Source organism: Adiantum capillus-veneris, chromosome 21 (genome assembly GCF_014529385.1).
Source record: "Adiantum capillus-veneris isolate H3 chromosome 21, ASM1452938v2, whole genome shotgun sequence".
In the NCBI taxonomy this organism is placed as follows: Eukaryota; Viridiplantae; Streptophyta; class Polypodiopsida; order Polypodiales; family Pteridaceae; genus Adiantum; species Adiantum capillus-veneris.
In genome coordinates this window covers 100,559,653-100,579,303 of record NC_140951.1, presented here as the reverse complement: position 1 = coordinate 100,579,303, position 19,651 = coordinate 100,559,653, and positions in this window count along the sequence as shown.

Genomic DNA, 19,651 nt, shown 5'->3' with positions numbered 1-19,651 from the left:
AGCCATGTGCACTAACCACTACGGCCTCATGCGTACGTTGAAATATAAGCGATTCGAGTATGTCATATTGTAAATGTGGGCCGATTAGTAAATTCGGGACAAATTTGTAAATTCGAGGCAACCTCTGACCGTCCATAATTGATGCGCGTCGCCTGTTTCTCCTCCAGCATTGATCCCATTTGACCATGCCCGTGTGATATAGTGATGAGGGGGGGGGGGGGGGAGTTACTTCAACAACCATCTATGTCAATGGATGACATTCTTTACCAACAATTGTGAGTACTAAAGCACCTTGCAGTGGGAAATAGCAACGCAACACGCAACCGCATTGATATCACCATAAACGATTCACAATACTATTGATCGTTGAAGGTGAGCTAGAGATCTATTATTGAACATCCGACTATCCCCCTCTTGAGGGCCTTTCTCATGTTGATGGCCCTATGGGGGAGGTCTCTATGACGTGTTCGTCAAGATCCTTTTAAGATTGCATGCCCATGTACCAAGTGACAACTCTCTTAGTAGCCAAGATGTTATTAACATATAGCAAATAATACACACTCTGAAACATGCTCGATTCCACTCGCAACCATTGTAAAGGGTTCCTCTATGAAGGAAGAGCATGCATCGCTGACTACGGCAACGCATCAAAGCAAGGCGCATAATGATGGGAGAAAGATGGGCTCATCGCACCAATGACTAGAAGTGCTAGTCGTTCAAGCGGCTATATGAAAGGGTGTGCCCATAATAGAGAAAACTACCATTGTGTCTAGACTATGTTGAGGTGGCAATTAGATTCTTACTCTACCAACAGTTCAATTTGGTCGCAAACTCTAGCCAGTTGTGAGCCATTGTTCTAATTATGCAAGGCTTTGTGCTCAAGAAGAGCATGAGGGGGTCTATCGTTCAACTATGGCTATTGTTTTCTCATGTGCAAAGCCTTTGTGGTGCTGTCAATTCATTTGAAGGGCCCACCCATTTTCAAGGGCCCTCCAGACTATCAAGTTTTACTAAAAGCACAAAGTAGTATGTTGGGTGGCCCTCTCTAACCAATGTGAAATACCTTGACTAGCAAGAGTTTCTCAAAGACATTTCAAAATCTCACATCTTGAAGCAGCAAATGTTGAAGTAATGAAGTTGCACGATTGCGGGGAAAAACAACATGAGACATCCAACTGCCTCAATTCTCTATCCTGACTCCAAGATTTGGGTTGCACCCAAGAGTAGAAGCCTAATTCTAGATATTCTTCAAATCATTCCGTGAATCTAGAAACCCTTCTAGCACGCTGGTAGTTGAAGGTGTTACGCTCATGTTTGTGAAACATTGCTCTCTCATGAGAGCTTTGTTCAATTAGATTCTATGAAATGAGTGAAACCTCTCCATTAAATTCTCTTCCCAAAACATTTCTAGCAGTAATACCCAAATTCTCCATTATCCGTGCTCCTCGCACTTGCACTAGGCACAAATCAACTCTAGCAAGATTGCTCCTTTTGCATTTAGAAAATATATAATGTAGCATAAAACTCTATTCATGACTCCCCAAAGTAAATATGACCTGCTATTTATGCTAATACAATTTGCAAGGCAAAAAATTTAGACCCCGCGCTTATTATAAGTTGTTTCATGTGATGCTTATGGTATATGCTCATACGGTTATTCCAAAAGAAAGAGGTTCCTCTGCATCACATAAACTAGAAACAACCAACACATAATCATCTGATGCATAAGATGCATGGCGAGAACCTGAACAAGTACGACTAGACATAGGTGCATCCAATTTACAATCGCGCAAACTATACACCAGCCATTTTGGCAAACCTCTAGCCTCTTCATTCTCATCCCTTTCCACATCAAGTACATTTGCATTAGTAATAGGCTAATTTGCAACATTCTTAGAAACCCCCATAGGTTGTGCATGTGCCTCATTGGAGCTTATATTCAAGTTTCCACCCTTAAAAAGAGGCAACAAAGTGTCATAAATGTCATGTGAGTGGTGTACATTATTGTCTATGGTACATGATAACAAAGGCTAAACAGAATCTTTCACAAATACAACATTTCGTGAAACCAAGATACGTTTTGTTTGTAAATGGTGTAACATGTAACGTTTGCTTTTAGAAATGTAACCAACAAAAATGCATTTGACGTTTGTAAATGGTGTAACATGTAACCTTTGCTTTTAGAAATGTAACGAACAAAAATGCATTTGACGGCCTTATCATCCAGTTTGTGGCACCAAAGCATAAGCTAAACAACCAAAAACACACAAGTAATCAATAGATATCTTCTTATCATGCCATGCTTTATAAAGAGTCATAGACTACAAGGCTTTGGTAGGACACGTGTTAAGTACATAAGTTGCATACATGGCAGCCTCAAGCCAGAACAAATGAGGTAAAGCTTGACTCTTGACCATACATCGTGCCATCTCCATAAGCGACCTGTTTTTTCTTTCATCAACACCATTTTGTTGATGTGTATATGGCAATCAATATTGGTGTTTTATTTCACAACTAGCCAAGAATGTATTAAATTCATGAGACATATATTCCCCCCCTCGATCTAAACGGAGGGTGCCCATAGTTCATTTAGAGACATTTCTAGCCATAACCAGAAATTTCTTGAAACGTATGAACACTTTGGACTTAGCTTTAAGCAGATACACACATACATGCCTAGAGTAATCTTCAATGAAAGTCACGAAGCACAGCTAATTACTCAAGGATGGAGTTTACATAGGCCCACAAACACGGCTACGCACAAGTTGCAAGCTGCATGTAGCCCAAACCGAACCATCCTTCGGAAACTTTGAACGCTACATCTTACCCAAGGATGGAGTTTGCATAGGTCCACAAACATCACTATGGACAAGTTGCAACATGTATGTAGCCCTCGTCCTTTAGAAACTTTGAACGCTACATCTTATCCAAAATACAACCTTCACCTCTTCGAGACCTTCACAAACATGTTTAGAAGGTGCTTCAAGAGGTGACAAAAGAAGCAACCATATCAAATTTTTACAAATGTAGCAAAGTGGCAAAATTTAGATGCCCAAAACGTGCATGCCAAAGTTTAGCATCTGAAATAGCCGTTGAATCCACGACTACAATTGCGAAATTCTACCCACACTTGTTATACAAAGTGAGCTTATACAACCCATAACACAAAATTCCAGATGCAACAATTTCATCACCAAAATTGAGATCATTAACTATACATCTGTCATCCACCAATTTGACAACAAGAACAAGTCTTGCAAGTGCAAACGAAGACAAAAGGTACTTTTTGATCCTTGGGGAATGTGCTGCTCATATCTATCAAGGTTTGAATAAAAGGCAGGCCATTGTCACTTCATTGCTTGACATTAAAGGTGAGAAGATCACCAACCCAGACCACATGGCTCAAATGATGCTTCGCTATCTCAGTGAAATTATTGGGAAGGAGGACTTGTCCTCACCCGCAATCACAGAGGCTTGGTCTAAATTATTTGAGGCGACACCGAGGTTGGTGGAAGAAGGCAGATCAGGCTACTTGGAGAGAGCGTTAACACTAGAAGAATGTTGGTCAAAGTTAAAGAAGATGGGCAAGGAGAATTTGGCAGGCTGGGATGGGATCACCACTGAATTTTGTCTAGAATTCTGGGAGGTTTTGGGGTCATCCTTTCTAACCATGATTAACAAGGCATTTATTTATGGAAATCTAGAGCCAACAAGTGTGAATAATGGAGTAATCAAACCCATCCCTAAGCAAACTTCTTATTCTCAGCTTAAGCACTGGAGATCAATCACCATGTTGATTGTGGTGTACAAAGTCTTGGAAAAAATGATAGCTAAAAGAAAATGTCTCCTATCTTGGCGGAAGTCATTTCCCCTCATCAACATATATTTATTAAAGTAAGATCACTCTATGACAACATACTGGCATCCATGCTTGGAATGGAATATGCCAGGCTCTCTAAACAAGAATGTATATTGATTCCACTAGACATAGATAAGTCTTATGATAGAATAGCATGGCCTTTGTCAAAGAAACGTTGAGCCACTTGGGCTCCATACCACAAATTTTCCAAACAGTGCTCATCCTTGGCGAAGGTAGCTCGTCCGAGCTTCTCTTCAACTCAAGATTGGTCAGCTCATTTGATGTCAAGAGGTCCATTTGTCAAGGCTACCCCTTGGCCCCTCTTTGGTTTGTTGTATGCACCCATCCTCTTATTGCTTTGTTGGAGCAAGCAGTAGCAAGGGGATGGATCCAAGTATTGAAAATCCAAAATGGAAAACAACTACTCATTAAGATGTTTGTAGATAATTCTTTATTATTTTTGCAAGATGTACTGAAAAGTGTCAGGCAGGCATTGGAACTGGTGCAGGTTTTTGCAATACCATCTGGTTCCCAATGTGGTATTGAGAAGTCAAGACTAATCTCTCTCTCTCAAGAGGACAATTTCAACTATGTTGTGTGGACTGGAGAGATTGTTAAGAGGGGGAATATTTTTAGGCATTTGGGAGTTCCTATGGGGGAGGGAATGGCCTTGAAACAACCTTTTGATTGGTTTTGGGGCATGCTTAAACACAAGATGAAAAGATGGGAATTTATCCTACTTTCATTTCATTACCAGGCAAGACTCATCAACAACTTCATGATGCCATACATTACCTTTGCCTCTCCTTTCCTCCAATTATCTTAGAGGAATTGGAAGGCATTCCTCAAGCCCATCAAGGAGTTCTTATGGAGAAACAGAGTAACCGAAAGTAGGACGTGGCAATGGGGTAATAGGGAGGCCGTGGCCAAGCCAAAGAATCAGGGACATTTGGGAATCATAGACCCTTCCATTCACAGTGAGGCCCTTTGTGCAAAATTGTTTCAAAGTTTGGCCGAATCTGACGAGAGTTGGGCCTGTATTATTTCAAACTTTGGCCTGTTAATCTGAGATCTAAGGGGGGCAAGTGGTTGAATCTTAATTTGAAAAATAGACTATTGCCCCCCAAAGGAGTGTAATTACATTTGAGGGGCTTCACTGATAAATTCACAGGAAAATGTTGCAAACATGCCTCCACACTCATCGGGATGAAGCGACTAGATACTGAAAAAACATTGCTCTACACTGGTCTCCATGGGGGGCCATTTTACAAGGTCTTGTTCTTGATCACCACTAGACCTAGATTGCAAGACAACTCAACAGCAAAGCTTTTGGCACCCTGGCCTCTTTGTGGAACCATCGAGAAGGAGGATGGTAGTCTCATGAAAAATTGAAAGAGGTCAATAGCCTATCCCTACAAGAAGATGTCCTTGTTGGTAGACTCCTAGATCTCCTTAACCAGATCTTTCTCCCACCTTGCTCTAAGGAAATCGAGCGGAAGGCGTGAAGGTGGCCCGGGGAGAATTCATTTCTTTCTCCCTCGACAAAGTGCATTTATGAGAAGCTAGCTTTCTCTAAGCATTGGGTTTGAGCAAGATCAAATAGAATCAGGTGCTAAAGAACATCTGGCACTCTCAATGCAAAGATGAGTAGAAAGTCTTCCTTTGGAAAATGCTTTCTGGTTTTCTACCTATCGGGGAGAAGGCCAACACAAGGGGTCTTGGCGATAAAGTATGCATCAGATGCAACCAAGAAATGTAGACCATATCTCACCTCATATGGGGATGCCCAGCGATCAAGAGCTTCACTAGAAGAGTCTGCAAATGGGTGTTTTTCCAGCTTGCCACCGCATTCTTTAGACAAAGACCTAGCGATGGATTCTAGACGCTTGGACAATGAAGAGCTGAGGAAAAAAAATTGTATAGTCAGAGTTGTAGTCCTAAAAGCCATATGGGTCTCTAGAAATGAACTATTCTAGAAAAAGAATGGAATGTTGCATGCAGAACTGGTGCTAGAAACTTGTGGATGGCTTTTGGCAAGCAGGATGAAGCGACTTGCTGAGAAGAAGAAGATAGCAATTCTGTAGCATGGATTAAGGGTACGTGTGGGGTTAATGGTCTCAAATACCTCAATGGGCTTTGCACCCATTGAGCTGACTTTTTTGTATATGTTGGATGTCCAAAGGATATGCCAGGGATTCCATGTATTATTTTGAGTTAATTCAAATCTAGCTCAAATGAGCTTTTTAAAAAAAAAGAAAAATGGATCACAAAAGAGTTCCCAACATTGCTAGAGCTACGTACTTGCAAAGGGGAAATGTTATCATCCCTCTCCTAAATACAATAACTACCTTTGAGTAGTTTTTTATCTCAATCTCACTTGGGTTGGTTTGGACATGCACTAGCCAAATGCATCACCTTCCACCGCCTTCCTTGCCCGCCTAATGATCCAACTCAATCATCGTCGAGACCCACAGCCATGCCCTAACTCCTATCGAGCTTAATAGAAATGGCATGAGGTGATCTCATTTGTGTTCGGTGTAATGGAAATGGCCTATGAACTTTGAGAGTAGCGGAAATTAGAGATAGCACTTTTGTGGAATTACTTTGTGAGCATAGAGGGTGAACTTAATTGATGGTAGCAACATAAACATATCATTTAGTTGACTTGGCATGAACAATACTTTTGCAAGAGAGAGAGAGAGAGTTTAGAGAACATGACAACAATTGAGGACCGGATTTATGTGGAGCCGGTCCCCCTTCCAATAGCCATTTGTATTATAGTTTCTCCCATCAAGAGAGACTTGTTACAATACAATCTTTGTGTTCCTTGTGACCTAGGTGATGCAATGAAGATGGAAACCTTCATACATCACGAGCATAACATAAACTTTGTGGAAAGCATTAACTATCCCAAGCCTCAGTCCCAAGGCCTCAAACACCTTCGAAGGTGGAAATAGCTAGCAGGGAATGAGGGTAGGGAAGAGGAAGAAGAATCATTTCATAGGAGAAAGAATTAGCTCCTCACTTATCATCATTCTTCTTGTTAGCATACATGATAGCATAGTAATAAAGATGGAGAATATGGCAAGCTTAAGCATTGAAGCATGGCTCTTGGTTGGATTTGCATTCCATAGCCAAGAGTGTTGGTGTAGGCTCTCAACTTCTTTACTAGCTGGAGAAGGAGATGGAGCTCATGCACTTTGCACTTCACACAATGAGAGTGTGTGTGTGTGTGTATGTGGTGTTAGGTAAAGGCGGTGTGTCTCAATGTGCTTTGTCCGTGTCTGTCGGCTAGTGTCCGGCCGCCCACATTTATCTCCTTATTCTTTATACATACAAAGAATAAGGAGCTCTCACACATTCTCACATCGTGCTCATAGAGTGAGATTTGGAAGCTCCAGCCCACATTCTTGTGTCGTGCTCTCTCTCTCTCTCTCTCTCTCTCTCTCTCTCTCTCTCTCTCTCTCTCTCTCTCTCTCTCTCTCTCTCTCTCGCACTCTCCGCACATGCACCACATTCGCACACTCACAATTGGTATCAAAGCTTTGGCTTCGCGACAGATGGAGTGCTACAGAGAAGTGAGCTTTCGGCTATGGTGAGCTCGCTTTCGGTGGAAGCTTGAGGTTGGTGAGCAACCACCAGATCTGTGCTTATGAAAGCTTGAGGGAAATTTCCAAGCTTGAGAGAAGGGTGTATTGCTAGTGTATATGCTTTTTCGCAGCCATACTTGCAGGAAGAATGCAGTTTTCATTTTCGCAGGTCATTTTATGGGCTCCAAAACAATGTTTTTTGCATAACTTTTGCATGCGGAATGCGATTTATGCAAGCTTAGGGTGTAACCTGGGGTTTTGGCACGCTCTGAACGCAATGGTGATGTCCATCTGTACTGATTTTGACTTTTGAAATTTTTGCTGCAACAGCTGTTTATTGTGTGTCGAGGATTCCACACATGGTTTGGTCTTGGATGTGAGAGTGGTCTTGGCTGTAAGTTTGCTCACAGGTGGGAGGATACGATGTATGATCTGTGTGGTCTGATGCTCAAGAAGACTTATGTGATTGCAGTTTGAGCTCGCCAATATATGTCTCGAGCATGTTTTTGGCAGTCACAGGTAGAGCAGGTATTTGTGTACTAGATTTGCAGGTGTTTGCAAATGATGCATGCAAAGTGTGGAGATTGGTGCATGCATTTGGAGTGTGGTTTGATGCACTTTGGTTGCTCATGGTTTTAAGTGTGTAGTCACTTTGGTTACTGGTTTTGTAGCCATTTTGCTGATGAAACTCTGGCAAATTTTTTCCATCAGTTTTATGTGCATCATTGGTGCAATTGAGATTGCAATTGCTTGTAACACTCAGGATTTGCGTGCAGTGTTTTCCCATTTGGGTGGTGCACCGCGAGCGTGTTTCGCTCTGCATTTTTGGTCTTGAGCTGTGAGTGCTTGACCATTTGGAGCTTCCAGTTTTGACTCCCAGCTATACAGGTTGAGTCTAGTACTCCCACAAGTGTTGCCATTTGCAGTTGAGGACATCTTCTGCAGCGTTTTGGCTTGCATACCGATTTCGACACGACAGGTGTCTTGAGCTTTTTCTTTGTGTATGCTTTTGTGGGATAGTGGTTGGAGTTTACTCGCCATAGTTTGCTCTCACTTTTGACAGGTTTTGTCAGTTTGAACACAGTTTGGTGTTCTTGTACCCACTCTCGCAAGAGTGGGGAGTTGTGCATGCTATGGTTTTCTGGCACATTGTTCATTCATTGACATATTTGGCTAGTAGTTTTTCACTTACATATGTATGTCATTTGTGACACCGTTGAGTGATACTACGGCTAGAGCAATTTGGCTCTGTGTATGACTTTGTGAAGTGATTCCGGACGAGTACATTCCCGGATTGGCCATTTGGGCATTTGTTGTTGTCTCTATTGCGATTTACTGGTGAGTTTTTGCTCCAGTTACAGAGGAGACTCAAATTTTGCCAGATATGTATGCCTATTGCAAAGGCTAGTGAGTTTGACCGTTTGCTCACCTTTTTTGCTTGAGATAGTGGTTTGCTCTCGGGTGGGAGAGTCTTGTGATCTCGAGCTTTGTTTGCCATAGTTTTGGCATGGATATGGAGACGCTTCAAGTTAGAGCGGTTCTTGCTCACGATCGCGACTGACATGTTGGCACTGCGGCCATGATGGGCATATTAGGCACCGTTGCTTCAAGCATATGAGGCAGCGGAAGAGACAGATGCATGGTGCTACTATGAGGACAGCTGCTAGAGAGTATGCATGTGACAGGCATGCCACTTTTGAGTCTAGCTTACCTTCAGACTACTTTGTGTCTTGGGATAGCACATTGTCACGCGTTTTCTACTAGACGAGCATGCAGTTTTTCATGTGATGCCACATCGTGATTTGTTTTGCTCTTTCTCTAGTGGGAGACTTGGTTGTGTGTAGTTTGCTGGTTCACAGTATATGACATAGAGGGTGATGGAGATGTATGCATGTCTTTACCTAGCGGTGCATTGCTTACGCTACGAGACGTATGTTATGTACCATGACTCAGTCAAAGTCTCATTTCAGTGCGTCAGTAACAGAGTAGTGGGCATTGTGTACTGCTTAGAGAGCAGTCTTTCCAGATGCATAGGGGATCATTGGTGATAGCCAGAGGTGCTAGGAGTGGTCTGGTATACCCTTTTCATATTTCTGACACACGAGGCGGTGTAGTCTCTGTGTATTTGCAACCATGTTTGGAGCAAGAGACGAGTGTCGGAATTAGGGTTGCAGAGAGACACACACAGCTTGGAGAAGACGAAGGAAGCTCAAGGCACACAAAAGAGAGTGTGTTACTTAGTGTGCAATGAAAAGATAGATAGCCTTAGAGTGATGGGCGTATATACAATGCACGGGAGGAAAAACCTCCTAAAGAGGGAAAAAATGCCCCAGTGGCCCTAGTGTGTTCACACACATCACTACCACATGTATATGGTAACAAATCTCCCCTGGGGTGATGCGGTGAACGAGAGCTGCCACATGAGTAAAGGGAAGTTCCATGCCCTAAGGACATGATCAGTCCACAAAGGGGAGTAAGCCCAAAGCTTTGCGGAAAGCTTCAAGCTTCTCACAAGAAAATGCCTTTGTGAAAAGATCTGTAAGGTTGTCCTATGTTGGCAAATAAGCCAAGCTGATCTCTCCTACTGAGAGCCTCTCCCTGACATAGTGGTAATGCACCTCAATGTGCTTTGTGTGAGCATGAAAAAATGGGTTCCTCGCAACTGCCAATGCGCTCTGACTGTCAGTGTAGATAGTGTTGGCAGTGTCCTGTCCAACACCCAAATCAGCCATAAGGCGTTTGAGCCATACACACTCAACCATAGCTGTGAAGACTGCGTTGTACTCAGCCTCACAACTCGAAGTGGCCACAATAGGTTGCTTCTTGCTCAACCATGATATACATGAACTACCAAGCATGAAACAAAAACCACTTGTGGACACTCGCGTGTCAAAACAACCAGCCCAATCTGAGTCCGAAAAAGCATGTAAGTCGGGCGGCAATGATCCCCCCTTGGGATAAAACAAGCCAAGATGTAAAGTGCCACTAAGGTAGCGGAAAATCCTCTTGACATCCTGCCAATGCTTAGACCCTGGGCTATGCATAAATCTGCTGACCTGTGAGACTGCAAACTGAATATCCGGCCTCGTGTTGCATACATAAATGAGGCAGCCAACAGCAGTTTGGTAAAGAGTGACATCAGCAGGATCGCCAGCATCATGTAGACTCAACTTCAAACCTGTTTCCATGGGAGTGGCAATAGGTTTGCAATCCTCAAGTCCAAACTTACATAGCAATGTCTCTATGTAACTTTTTTGACACAAGGCAATACCACCATCACATTGCTTAAACTGTATACCCAAATAATGATGCAACAGCCCCAAATCTTTCATCTTGAAAGTAGCATTCAAATCAGCCTTAAATTCAGAAATATGTCTCTCATTTGGTCCAGTGATCAGCAAATCATCGACGTAAAGAACCACAATGAGAAGTACATCATCCTCACGCTTTACATACAATGTGCTTTCTGTTGGACTGTTACGAAAGCCTCGTTTAACCAAATGAGTGTCATCTTTCTCATACCAAGCACGAGGAGATTGCTTCAACCCATACAAAGCCTTCTTACATCTGCACACTTTGTCCTCTTGTCCTTTTATGACAAAACCGCGAGGCTGCGTTACATAAACTTCCTCAAATATGTCACCATTCAAGAAAGCAGTAACAATGTCTGATTGATGTACATCCCAACCAAAATGAACTGCCAATGCACATAGAAAACACACAGTAGTCATACGACAAGTGGGAGCAAAAGTCTCTTCATAATCAATGCCTTTTTTATGTGCATAACCCTTTTGCAACAAGTCGAGCCTTATGGCGATCGATTTCACCATCCGGCTTGAGTTTTAACTTGTAAACCCACTTCGTACCAATGGTCTTTTTGCCAGGAGTCAAATCACATATATTCCATGTGTCATTCTTTATAAGTGCATCATATTCTCATTGCATGGCAGCCATCCAATTTTCTGAATTCTGTGCTTCATCAAAAGACAGAGGCTCCTAAACATCATGTAAGCTAGACACAGCCAAAGCATAACAATCTGATGCATAAGATGCATGGCGAGAGCTTGAACGAGTACGACAAGACAAAGGTGCATCCAATTTACTGTCACGCAAAGTGTGCACCAGCCATTTTGGCATACCTCTAGCCTGCTCATTTTCAGTCCTTTCCTCATCAAGTACATCATGTACATCTGCATCAATAATAATAGGCTGATCTATAACATTTTCAGAAACCACCATAGGCTGTACATTTGCCTCATTGGAACTTACATTCGTATTTCCACCATTGAAAAGAGGCAACAAAGTGTCATAAATGTCCTGTGAGCTTACATTACTGTCTCTAGTACATGACAACAAGGGCTGAACAGAATCTTCCACAAACACTACATCTCGAGAAACCAGAATATGTTTTGTTTGCGGATGATACAACCTGTAACCTTTGCTTTCAGCACTATAACCAACAAAAATATTGACAGCCTTATCATCCAATTTTCTACGCTGCACTTGTGGCACCAAAGCATATGCCAAACAGCCAAAAACACGCATGTGCTCAATAGAAGGCTTTCTATCATGCCATGCTTCATATGGAGTAATAGACTGCAAAGCGTAGGACACTTGTTTAGTACATAAGTGGCACACATGATGGCCTCAAGCCAAAAAGAATGCGGCAAAGCTTGACTTTTGACCATACATCGTGCCATTTCCGTCAGTGACCTGTTTTTCCTCTCAGCAACACCATTTTGCTGAGGTGTATAAGGCATTGTACATTGGTGTTTTATCCCACGACTAGCCAGAAATGCATTAAATTCATGAGACATATACTCCTCCCCTCGATCGGAACGGAGGGTGCCCATAGTACATTTCGAGACATTTTCAGCCATAGCCAGAAATTGTTTGAGGCACATAAAAATTTCAGACTTCGCTTTAAGCGGAAATACCCATGTATGCCTGGAGTAATCATCAATGAAAGCCACGAAGTAAAGGTAATTGCCCAAGGATGGAGTTTGCATGGGCCCACAAACATCACTATGCACAAGCTGCAACCTGCATGTGGCCCGAACTGAACCATCCTTTGGAAACTTAGAACGCTGCATCTTACCCAAAATACAGCCTTCACAAACATGTTTGACAGGTGCTTCAAGAGGTGGCAAAGAAGCAACCATATCAGATTTTTGCAAACGCAGCAAACTGGCAAAATTCAGATGACCAAAACGTGCATGCCAAAGTTTTGCATCTGAAATAGCCCTTGAATCTGCAACAGTATTTGCAAAAAAAATTCCACACTTGTCATACAAAGTGAGCTTATATAGCCCACGGCACAAAAGGCCAGATGCAACAATTTCATCACCAAAACTGAGATCATGAACTATACATCTGTCATCCACAAATTTGACTACAAGTCCAAGTCTAGCAAGTGCGGATACAGACAAGAGATTCTTCTTGATCCCAGGTACATAAAGTGCATCAACAAGTGTGAAAGAACTGCCATTAGCAGCAGCAGTAAGCACAATCTTTCCAACTCCCTGAACTGGATAAGAGGCATTGTTGGCACAAGTGACTGAATTCCCATGAGGGACAGACTCGAGAGAGGTAAACAATTCACGATGTGAGGTAATGTGCTTTGTAGCACCACTGTCGAAATACCACACATGTGAATCTGCAACAACTGACAAGCATGCATCATGGACAACAGGATTGTAAGTGCACTCTGCGCTAAAAGCCCATTCTGCACCAACATCAGCATTACAGTCTCCTATCACAGAAGACTCAACAATGGCTGCATTTGTAGTGGAACCAGCATTTGCAGTGGAACCACCCTCTTTCTTCTTAGCCTCTTTGGCCTTCAACTTAGGACACGACTTGATCAAGTGATCATTAGCTTTACAATAATGGCAACGCATCTTCTTTTTGCCCTTATCACCAGAATTTCCAGACGAATTGCTGCCAGCGGAAGCATTAGGAACAACATTTTTGCCACTCGCAGCAGAACCATAAGAAGTGGCTGCATTACTGTTACCACCCTTTCTTTGAGAAGCAATAAAAGCATGTTCAACTGCACGCTGCCTAGTCCTGTTTTTTCTAGAAAGTGACTCTTGCAACAGCAATGTGCATAATGCATCAAACTTGACAACTTCAGGATTTCCTTGGGTCATCAGTCTCCAAGTACTAGCAAAAGTCTGGTAGGAATCTGGTAAGGCATCAAGAACAGTATGCACAAGGGAACTGTCTGAAATGACTTCACTTGCAGACATAAGTTTCTCATTGATATCCTTGACACTAGCAAGGAAAGTGTCCATATCATCTTCCTCATGCATAATCTTCGACTCCAGCTCTTTACGCAGCAAAGCAATTTAGCCTCATTGCGGCTTGCATAAAGACCTGCTAGAATATCCCAAGCCTGTTTTGCAGATTTTGCTGAACGGATGTGAGGAACAATGGTGCGCTTCACAGACAAGGCAATCAATGCATGAGCCTGTGCATCTTTAACATCCCAACGAGCTTGTTCTGCCGTAGGCAAAACAACTCTAACAGCAGCAATCCTTGTAGCAAGACCTCCAACATCCTCAACATCGCCTATATCCTCAGAACCAGGACGTACATCAATGCCCTGCACAATATTCCAAACACCCTTTGAGACAAGAACGTGTTGCATCATATAAGCCCACATAGGGTAATTGTCCCCATCCAACCTGTCCTCAACAGAAAACATCTTGAACGCATCTGTGTTGTTGTTGTCAGCCATGGTAAATGCTGCACCTGATGTGAAAACTGCCCAAAAATAGGAGAAAGAGAGCGAGAACAACACGCGCTATATAGCACAAACCGTAGAAGACTATAAGGCACTTGTTATGTAGAAAACGACACTGATAGAAATTTTGCACAAAATGACAAAATTGCCTGTGCAGAGGTACTTGCCTGTAGTGGAAACGGAGGCCGAAATGAGCCCAAATAAAAAATCTGAGCAGACTGAGCTCTACGAATACTCCCGAAATATTTGTCGACCTGTGAATGCTTGCCAAAGCTCACTGAAATCGGAGAAAGTGAGTAGGCGTGTACTGGAGGAGCTGACGACTGAGCCCGGGAGGAGGCAACCTGCTCTGATACCAATTGTTGGAATTAGGGTTGCAGAGAGACACACACAGCTTGGAGAAGACGAAGGAAGCTCAAGGCACACAATAGAGAGTGTGTTACTTAGTGTGCAATGAAAAGATAGATAGCCCTAGAGTGATGGGCGTATATACAATGCACGGGGAAAAAAACCTCCTAAAGAGGGAAAAAATGCCCCGCCGGTCCTAGTGTGTTCACACACATCACTGCCACATGTATATGGTAACAACAAGGCGTGTCTCTTTTGTGGATGTGTTGCATGGAGAGCAGGTTGTGCATTTGTCTTGTGGTGATGTTCATACAGACAGTGGTATCTTTGGGGATGCACAGCTTGGTGAGTCACCAGCTGAGGTGACATCAGTTGAGCCAGAGACCGATGCATTGTTCTATGATGCACAGCTTGGTCAGTCACCAGCTGAGGTGACATCAGTTGAGCCAGAGACTGATGCATTGTTCTATGATGCATTTGTTATGTTTGAGGGTGACAGTAACCTTCAAACAACTGTGTGTGATTGCAGTGGTGCTGATTTTTTTGATTTTGCAGTCATTTTCAGCAGATATGCCTTTGCCGGACGATGCTGACATGGTGATGCATAGTCACGTGGTTCCTGATGAGGATGCATATGGAACTGAGGTTGCTGACAGGGATAGGTTGGTACACATAGTGCATGTTTTGTCGGCTTTTGGGTCTCTCATGTCGGACCTTTTGGTCTCGAGACCTGATCTTGCTTATGCAGTGGGTGCATTTGCAGAGGGAGTTGTCAGTCGTGCGATGACTGACACTGGCATTGTGCATTGTGGAGCCATGCAGGTCATCACTCAATACTTGCATCAAGAGTCTCATCATAACTCTAGTCCTAGTGGTATGCATGCTGCATCTACACTAGAGTGGTTACAGAGTGAGCCAATGGGCATAGGTTGAGAGCCATCTTCTCTCACCTCTTGTATATACTAGTTGTAGGCTAGTCTTCTCGCCACTTATTAGCACACAGCCTTTAGTGGGAGAATGTTAGGTAAAGATGGTGTGCCTCACTGTACTTTGTCCGTGTTCGTCGGCCAGTGTCCGATCTTCCACATTTATCTCCTTATTCTTTATACATACAAAGAATAAGGAGCTCTCACACATTCTCACATCGTGCTCATACAGTGGGATTTGGGAACTCCACCCCACATCCCTGTGTCGTGCTCTCTCTCTCTCTCTCCCTCTCTCTCTCTTGCACTCTCTGCACACACACCGCATTTCGGACTCACATGTGGGAGAGTATATCCCTCAAGCAACCCCTTAGCTTGCTTTGGTCGACCCCCCCTTGTAGCTCATGATTGAAGATCATTGGACCTCTCCAAGCCTAGTCAATCACATGCAGGGGTATATCAAGCAACAAGGGTAGCCTTGAGACAAGTGTCCCCCTTTCCCCTTTGAGAGAGAGGACTTGATAAATGCGAAAACAATTAATTAAATCTACTAAATTATCATTGGACCCCTTGGAAGGCTAACCAATAGGCTTTAGGCACACCATGAGGGAAACATGAGGAGGAACTTGACAAGTGTGCTATATGATTTCTTTGAACCAAGATTACCTTGTGTGAGGGTGTGTGTGTTCTCTCTCTACCCCCCTCTTGTAGGGATCGCCCCCTCCTTGTAGGGATAGTTGTTGAATTTTGAACACCTTATCCCCAAGAACCTTAGTCAACAAAGCACCTCAAGCTTGTGTAGTGTTCCCACAAGCACCGCATGCTCCCTAGTCGGCAAGCATGACAAGCACAACAAGCACCTCAAGCACCTTAGTCAACAAGCACAACAAGCACCTCAAGCTTGGGCCGGGTTCCCACCTCAAGCTCAGCCCTAGCTTACCTAAGGTCAAAGGACTTTTAACACTAACCTTTGGAGGTCTTCAATGAAGCTAACCCTAAGGTCTTTTAAGCTCCATTGGTTAGCCTTGCTCTTTGATAGACCATCTCTCATTTGGGCCCCTTTACCATTGGCGTCGTGTTGAGATAGATCTGTAAGCACATGTCTATATTCTAACCCTTGTTCTCGTTTATTCGCCCACATTAAATGATCAGTTTAATATGAGAAAATCATTTGGGTTGGTTAGATATTAGATTTTATGACATTACCTCTCTTTTGAAATCATAGTGGTCCTCGACTATGAGGTAGAAGAGATAAAGCCTTAGTCATTAGTCAATCTTGCTTATCGGATAGAGGATCCATTTTTACCATACGACATCTTTCCAATATGGATAACTAATCCATTTAATGCTTGGGAGACATAGCTGCCGCAAGCATGTCTTCTCTTTAGTCCATTTTATTCTCCCAAATAGAATGACAAGGTCTACTTGGTGTTTGAGAGACGTCCTCATCACAAACATGATTCTAAGTATGCATACTACTTAAATTTGTGCACAATAAAAAGAGAGAAGTAGTCTTCTAAGACAAAAAACATTGATCATTGAAAAGAAATTTGTACAGTTGCTTACTCTAATGTAGCATTGTAAGCATTGACAAGGTTCATACTATCCTTAACCTGTATTCCTTGCATCCATCTAGCATCTTCAAAAGGATAATTTTTGAACTTAATAAGATATTGTTGAATGATCTTACCATGTCGTAGTATCTTGTCTTCATGCCGAAGGATAGCTTTGGGTTGTAGGACCTCTTCTTGGTCTTCGATTTCGGGAGGGTCTTCAATAGTTGGTTCACTTGGTGGCTCTCCTTTGTAGGGTTTAAGTAGGTTCACATGAAAATCATTGTGTATGAGCCAATGGTTAAATTTTGATAAGCCATCTCATTGATGGGCTTCAATATTTGGAAAGGACCATAGTATCTTTTGCTAGCTTAGCATAATACTTTTGATGGCCCATAGGATTTTTGCCCGTTGTTTGCCTTAATCAAGCCTTGAGAAACTTAAGTAAGACCCACTCATTTTCTTTGAACATTAATGCCCTTCTATGCTTGTCTCAGCAGTAGCTTCTTGCCTTTGTTGAGAGATGGATATAGCCTCTTTAATCTTTTGAAAAGATTCTTGTAGGTCACGGCGGCTATACTCATCGGCAACAAAGATTTTCCCATGTACTTTAAGTAGCAAGGTACTTTTAGGTCTTCCCTCAATTATTTCAAAAGGTGCTTTTCCCGTAGAAGTATGTACAGTATTATTGTACGCATACTCTACAAGTGGTAAGTAATTTTCCTATTGTGATCGTTGATCTACTTTGGTAACATAAGTCTTTAGTAGATAGAGTATCGTAAGATTGGCTATCTCACTTTGGCCATCCGTTTGTGGGTGATAGGTCGAAGAGAAATTCAATCTTGTACCTAGATTTTCAAAGAGACCTTTCCAAAAATTACTAGTCATTCTAGGATCTCTGTCTAACATGATTGATGTTGGCAATCCATGGTGTTTGAAAATTTGTGATATGAAGAGAGATTCCATTTGGTGTGTCTTAATAGTCTTTTTGACAAAAATAAAGTGTGTTTGCTTGCTAAACCTGTCAACTATTGTCCATATTCTCGTATTTCCATGGATAGACTTGGATAATCCAAAGATAAAATCCATGGATATACTCTCCCATGGTGAATTAGGGATTGGCAATGGCTTGAGTAATCCAGGTTGCTTCCCTCTATCATACTTGGTCTTTTGGCATACCACACATTTTAAACATACTCTTGTATGTCCACTTTCATGGTAGGCCAATAGAAATATGTCTCTACTCCTCAGAGAGTAGGTTGAATACCTCTATGCCCCGCATAGGGAGGAGCATGAGTTTCATACATGACTTTCTCACGAAGGGAGTGGGTAACACATAGCCTATTGTCGTGGAGAAGATAACCATCCTGCAAGGTGAATGGTTCCTCTTTCTTCCCCAAAGCAAGGGCTGACATTATATCTCTAAAGTTAGGGTCAGTAGCATATTCATCTATCATAGAAGATAGATCATTGTGAGTTGTAGACACCACATTAACTTTTGGTCGTCGTAAAAGTGCATCGGCCACTTGATTGTGCTTACTAGCAATGCGAGCAATATGAAAATTAAATTGCAAAAGACAATTTGCCCACCTCATTTGTTTGTCAAAAAGCTTTGTTTGTGTCATGAAGTACTTGAGACTTTGATGGTATGTTTGTAAAATGAATGGAGTCCCTAGGAGATCGTGCGTCCATGTGTCTAGGGCATGTAGAATAGCTAAAAGCTCTTTCTCATGAATAATCAAGACTCGTTCATTCGTTGAGCCTTCGGCTCTCATATGCTATGGCATTCCCTTCTTGAAGCAAGACTGCTCCAAAGCAATCACCACAAGCATCACATTGGACCTCAAATGGCTTTGAGAGATCCATAAGCATGAGGACTGGTTGGGATGTAAGCTTCTCTTTGACAAGGTTCTCTTTGAGCTTGTCAAAAGCATTTTGCTTCTTAGAAGTCCATAAATACTTAACGTTCTTCTTTGTTAAGTCATGTAGTGGTCCTGCTATTTGAGAAAATTTTGCTATGAAGCGTCTATAGTATGCACACATACCAATAAAGCTTCTTAGTTCATGTAGATTCCTTGGATTAGGCCATGCTTTTATTACCTCTAGTTTTGATGGATCCATACAGATACCATCTTGAGAGACAATATGATCTAAGTATTGAATCTCTTGAAGGAAAATTTCACTTTTCTTTTGGTTGAGAAAAAGCTTGTTCTCCCTCATTGCTTGAAAAATCACTTGGATATATTGCTTATGTTCTCCAAGGACTTGGAGTAGATGATGATATCATCAAAGAACACTCCAGTGAATTTACGGTAGGGTCTAAAAATTTTCTCCATTAGATGATTGAACTTGGCTGGTGCATTAGTCAAGCCAAAAGGCATGACTAGATATTCATAAAGACCAAACGTTGTGTGAAACGCGGTCTTTAGGATATCTTCATCCACTATCCTTATTTGATGATAGCCACTTTTAAGGTGAATCCTACTGAAGTAGGAAGAGCTTTGTAGCTTATCAAACAGATCTTCTACCCGAGGCATGGAAAATATGTTTTTGATAGTGATATGGTTTAGTGCTCGATAGTCCACACACATACGATATGTACCATCTTTCTTTTGCACTAAAAGGACTGA